At 35.9% G+C, this 6,151-nt stretch overlaps 1 non-coding gene across 1 annotated transcript; it reads left to right on the top strand.

Annotated features, from left to right (window-relative positions):
- Positions 1-2,653: 2,653 nt before the first annotated feature.
- Positions 2,654-2,725, top strand: TRNAT-GGU (transfer RNA threonine (anticodon GGU)). Its single transcript has one exon. It is a non-coding gene; the product is annotated as a tRNA-Thr (tRNA).
- Positions 2,726-6,151: the final 3,426 nt, after the last annotated feature.

The following is a 6,151-nucleotide window of genomic DNA, read 5'->3' as shown; positions in this document are numbered from 1 at the left end:
AGAGATTTTTGGATCAAATTTGAAGAACTTGGAATTTTGTTTTTCTTGAGTTCGGCCAAGAGGGCCTTTTTGCTCTCACTCTCTCTTTTTGTTTTGATGACTTATGTCTTGAAGGTTCTAGAAAAAAAGATGATATATAGAGATAATGGGCCTTCTTAATTACTTTATTACATAGAATAAATTTTTCATGGGCTTGGGCCACCCTTTGCTTTGGGCCTCAACTTCTCTAGTTATTATTATTATTTGAGCCCAAAAACTATAAGTCTTATTTTAGAAATTCATAAAACTAATTTCCAAAGTTCCCAATTTTAGCTTCGGCCTTCCTACATTACATCGGTATTAAATAAAATAAATCATAATCCCATTCTTAGCAAGTCAAATTTTTTTTTCTTTTCGAATGCGCAAAAGTGAGATGTAACAGTGAGGTACGTATTTGGGTTCTGTAAGAGTGAGGAAGCCCTAGATTGTGGATGAATTCAATCTCTCTATATTTCTAGTAACTTACGAAGGTCTCGACTATCGAAATTTGATCTAATTGTTTATCTTATCATTGTGTATTGTCTTTTCTGTTAACTTTTGAATGTATATATCTTATGGAAATTAATATCGTTTGAGGGTTCTCTTTACTTTGAGAAACATATTGTCCTGAATACTAGAATAGGGCATAAGTTGAGGTTATGTGAATAAATTTTAATGAGCTTTTTCGTATTTGGTAATATATATGTTGAGGTTCTCCTTTTACTAGCAACTGATATAAAAAATATTGAAAGTTGTTTGCGTTTTTTTTCAAAATGATTTGCTTGCTTCATCTATGGTATATTGGAGATTTTCTTTGGTTTGGTGTCCTTGTATTTGACATTCCGCTAGACTTTTCATGATAGGAATTGACAATTTTTGTTAGTGTACTTCATAGTATTATTTTCTCAACATTAATAATATGATATTCTCTTTCTCAAAAAAATCTTACGATATTCCCTTTTAACATAATCTACAAGAATCAGGAATATATAACACAAATACTCTATGTTATGTTTCTTTTCAGAGATGAACTTGAAGATGTTGCTATACTTCATGTAAAGTAATTTGACAGTTGACACTAAAAGCCACAGATTTTCATTATGATAATTTACATTCAGTTCAAAGAACCAAGCAAATGAGATATTAAATAGGTAGAAGATCAAAAATCTAGTAGAAGGAACCATGATGCTATATTGACCGTTTGTCTATGTATTGCTTGTGGACAAGAAAATAAGCCTCGAACTATGAAGGGTACAATCTAAGATTTTTTTTCATTTCGGTGTCCTAGATTAACTTTCAATATGAATGAACTTTCTTGAGATAGTGGGCTGAAAATAGAAATTTGCGGATGAAGGTACAAAGAAGGAAATTGCTTGTCCAAAGAAACATATAGTGAAATTAACTAGTGCTTGAGATGAATTCATCAGTGGAAATGACCAAATGGGAACTATACATGTCGAGGATTTCATGTTGAGTTTTTTTATTTTTAAAGAAGGAGAAAAAGAGAACATTCTCCTTTACTATTTTTAAAATTGAATTTCCTTCAGAACTTTTGTTGTTTCTCATAACTTGGTTACTGATACATGCCTTAACTTTTAGTGACACTTTTGCTCAAATCTTGAGATGACAAATCAAACCGTTAAAGCAGTTCAAGAAGCAACAAAAATATCAGAAGAGTTTACCATAAGGTAGCTCTGCTTGTATTTATGTTGATCCACAAATGCTTATTTTAGATCTTTTAGGTCTACAAATCAAATGCTACATTTGACTAAAATAGATATCGTTTGTTCCAAATAGTGGAGAGTATATGTTTTCAAATTAGTGGGTGATGACAAAAGTCTATAATTCTATGACTATGTAGATCATTAAGCTTAAGCAATTTCAAGTTTTATGTTTCTTATATTCTACAATTCACTATACGTGGTATGTAAATTGATAAATACATGACAATGGTGGTGTTAGTTTCTTATATCATTAGACAAAATATCTATATAGCGGAACCAGGATCCATAACAGTGAATAATGAATTTGGGATGTGGAAGGTGGCGGAAATAAGAAGAGTCAGAAATACATGACTATATATTATCATTATGATTGTGCTTGTGCTCTTGAATTTTGTTCTGTATGTTAAATGGTTTTCTATCAATGAAAGCCTGTTTGCCTAAAGATTTTAGTATTTTGGAGTAATTGTTATCATTCAATCATGGTGTCCCACAGTATTTCACATAAAATCTACTTAGTCCTTGATTGATTAGTGGGTTATTGTCTTCTAATACATAAATAAGATGTAGACTCATTAGACGAACATTGTATTTTACGTTTGGCAGGGGATAGAAATTTTTGTATTTGATTGTGGTGATATTTTACTCTACTATTGTAATACTTTATTGGAATATTTAATTTTATTGTACATGGTCTAAGCCTTTGTATGGTGCACTAGTCCTTTAGATATTTGAACTGTTAGAAAATTTTCTTCTTCTTAATTATATATTTTAGAATGTGACAAATTAAAATGAGCCACTAGACACTATGTATCTACAACACATATTTAATGCATATATACTTATGTTTATAATATATGCGCATATAGATATTTTATCTACATAGTGAACAATTTTGAAATTAAATAAAAAAGGCCCTTTTAACTTAGTGGTAGAGTAACGCCATGGTAAGGCGTAAGTCATCGGTTCAAATCCGATAAGGGGCTTTGTAAAATACCAATCTAGTATTCATATTTGATGGGATATTGCTACAAGGGCTGCGAGCCTAAGATCAAAGGTAGTTCCGAAAAGGAGTTCAATTGTTCCCTAAATATGGAGTCAAAGTTGTTTATGCGTTGTACCCATCTACCTTTCTTAGTTTGATTTTATGATGATCATCAGTGGAGCTGGTTTTGCTTCAAGATCATTGGTCTCAGGGTAAGTAGGAGAGTGATATGTGGGCCCGGCTACGGTTTGGATATTTTGCCTGCTAGAAGTGGATTCGAACCACCGACACAAGGATTTTCAGTCCTTCATGATGTCTCCAGGAAGCTCTCCAAAAATTTACTTTTTATGTTTTATTTTGATTTTCATGATACTAACTTAGTCTGTGTTGATCATGAGTACAATTATGGTTAGGGAGAAACCTATTACCAACCATGATATATGTCACGACTCAACCCCGTAGGCCGTGACTGGGGTCCGACCTGGACCCCCCATATACATATCTATCAGATGTGGTCACATTGAACTGTAAATAAAATAATATCATGTAACAGAGCCCTACTGGGCGATAACATTTTCATAAACCTGTTGCTCTTTTCGTTTGTACCACAACATGATAGGGCACGCAAGCCGACAAGGCTGCCATAACATATTAATATATATCATATATCATGTAGACCCAGCTGAATCAAACTGACATACACAATCCACATATACATGTCTGCAGACCTCTAAAAATATAAATGACGACATATGGCGGGACAGAGCCCCTGCCGTACCCCCGAATGGACAAAACAATTTTATACATAAGTGGACAATATTAAAAACTAGGCCCCGATACAATGGAGCCTCTTCCAGCTGAGCTACATGGAATCCTAAGCTGACGGACTCCCAAAACCTATATTTGTACCTGCGGACATGAACGCAGCCCCCCGAGAAAGGGGGTCAGTACGACATATGTACTGAGTATGTAAAACGTAACATAATACACTGGAGGTATATTCGAAATAGAGAAGCAGGGGAACAAATTATCAAATAGAAGACATGTACCTGTACTCTATGAATCACAAAAGCATGCATACTCAATTTATACAATATAGCCAGCTCTTTCAGGGGTCCGGTGAATCACATCTGTAGGACCATCATAGGCCCGACGCCATCACCACCTTATTACAACACATCATCATATATATACATATGTACCCGGCCCTCTAGTGAGGGGATCGATGAACAGTGTAGTGAATTGTGCACGATAACGTACTCAGCCCGGGACTCAGTGAAAGAAGTGCTACAGTATACACGAGTAGAGTAGTGAGTAACTATATGCAATTTAAATCATTATCATAGACTCGACAAAATAAGAAAGTTAAGCTTTTGTTTGAGGACCCGAGTAATAGTGTAGTCATCTCGAGTGTTGTCTAAATGCTATTATGGGCTGCCTCAAAAGTAATCTCGGGGACCCTAGACATGTATTAACATAGGGACAAATCATTTATGGAATCAAAAACACTTAATCTCGTATAGTCTTTAAGACTTGGAGCATGTACATTTGGTACCTCTTTAACATATAAAAGTTTCCAGGGAAATAGTTCGACTACTGTAGGAGTTCAATATTCAGAAGTAAATAATAGATGTTTAAGAATGGAGTTACCCCGGAGCTCAGATCATATTCAACTTACAACTAAGACAGAGACATGCCCAAAAGAAGAAAGAGAATAAGCTTTATGTAGTCTGTACTTTCCTTCAGGTGATCTTCATATATATATTTCGTACCCGGCCCATTATGGGGCTCGGTGAACCACTATGGCATCATAATCTCATTTTCGTACCAAATACATATTAAGGGAAATGAGAGATAGATATATGTACTTATACCAAAACATGCCAAGAGAAAGCTTTACATACCTCTTGTGAGTTACTCTTTATCCCATTCGCCTCGTCATTCTTTAAACCTATTCAACATGAAAGTAATACGAATATCAACCACTCTTAGCTTTCCAGCATCTTAGGTTGCACCTTAGCATTCCTGGAATCTATTTCCTTGCCCGTCTCTTCGACTAGTTCTTTAATTAGGTAAGACGTTAACGAAAATTGGGCAGCACCTCTCCTATAATGTGCCCTATCCGAATTTCCAATCACACCCTTAATAACTACAGAAAACCAACAACAATAACAACCTGCAACATATATACAAGCAATTCACACCAACATTACACGATACAAACCCCAAACAACTCACTCAAAACTATCAAAACGTGAATTCTAGACAGCTTACTGTTTTACCTTGTCGCTTCGTTTCGAAGGGGTAATTGAGGGAAATAGGATTTATGTCCTCCATGAAAGTTATAGACATGTATCTTAGGGTCGTATAAAATTTCGAATCACCCCTAAATATATTCTGTACAAAAAGATATCCCCAAAACACCAACAGCAGTCCATGTAAGATTTCCAAAACCAAATCTGGGCAGTACCTCCTCTACACTTCATCACCCTTTTTCTAGAAGATGAAAGCAAAAATGGATTTTAAAGGCTAATGAAAGTTATAGACCTATGACATAACTTTCCAAAACATATTGAATAAACTGAAATGAAGCTTTACACAAGACGTTATACCAATATTACTAACAACTGTCCCTTCCAAAAATGGGTTTGTTAACTAGTTTTTAACGTTTTCTCTCTTTGTTCTTTCAACTTTCTCTCAAGTTCCAAGCTAAAGAATTAATTCCGTAGATATCGTAAGATACATATATACACCTCCATGGGGGTGAGGAACATCATAGATAATTAATTTACGGAGGAAAAGTGAAGAACTCACCTTTAATTCTTCTAAACCATGGCTGCCTCCTTCCCTTCTTTTTCTCCAAGTTTTTCTCTCTATGTTTTGGGATGATTTTTGGATAAATAATGACTTGAGAGTCATTAAAATACATATATATGGTTCCTTAGGAAGTGACATGTGTTAGCCCCTAAGGGTGACATGTGTCAAGCCCTTATTGGGCCACGGATCCACACCTAGCCTCCAAGGCTGCCACGTGCCCTTGGTGGGGCCCACCCCCAAATAGGTGGGTCACCTACTTGACCCCAAGCAGGTGGTTCACCTGCTACCACATGGCACTTCCCTAGGCTGCCACGTGGCACCTCCTTTTGCTGCCATGTGTCATCTTCTCCTCTCCCCCATGGGTTCGTAATCTCGTCTTGTCTTAAGAGCCTATGTAATCCATGCTAAGCAAGCTTGGTACGTACTCCAATAGCTTAAGTATGTAGGACTTCCAAGTTAGTAGCTTACGTAGGTAAATCGAGTCCAACGACTCATTACTTAGCCTCCAATTCCTTCCGGATTCTTATGACTCCATTTCCAACCTTCTCTACTATGAGGTATCACATTCTCCCTTCCTTAGAGTCATTTGATAGTGTCGTAGCGTATCCGG

This window comes from Solanum dulcamara, chromosome 8, assembly GCF_947179165.1.
Source record: "Solanum dulcamara chromosome 8, daSolDulc1.2, whole genome shotgun sequence".
In the NCBI taxonomy this organism is placed as follows: domain Eukaryota; kingdom Viridiplantae; phylum Streptophyta; class Magnoliopsida; order Solanales; family Solanaceae; genus Solanum; species Solanum dulcamara.
Note: the sequence above shows the minus strand (reverse complement) of the source record. Positions and strands in the feature narration are given on the sequence as shown.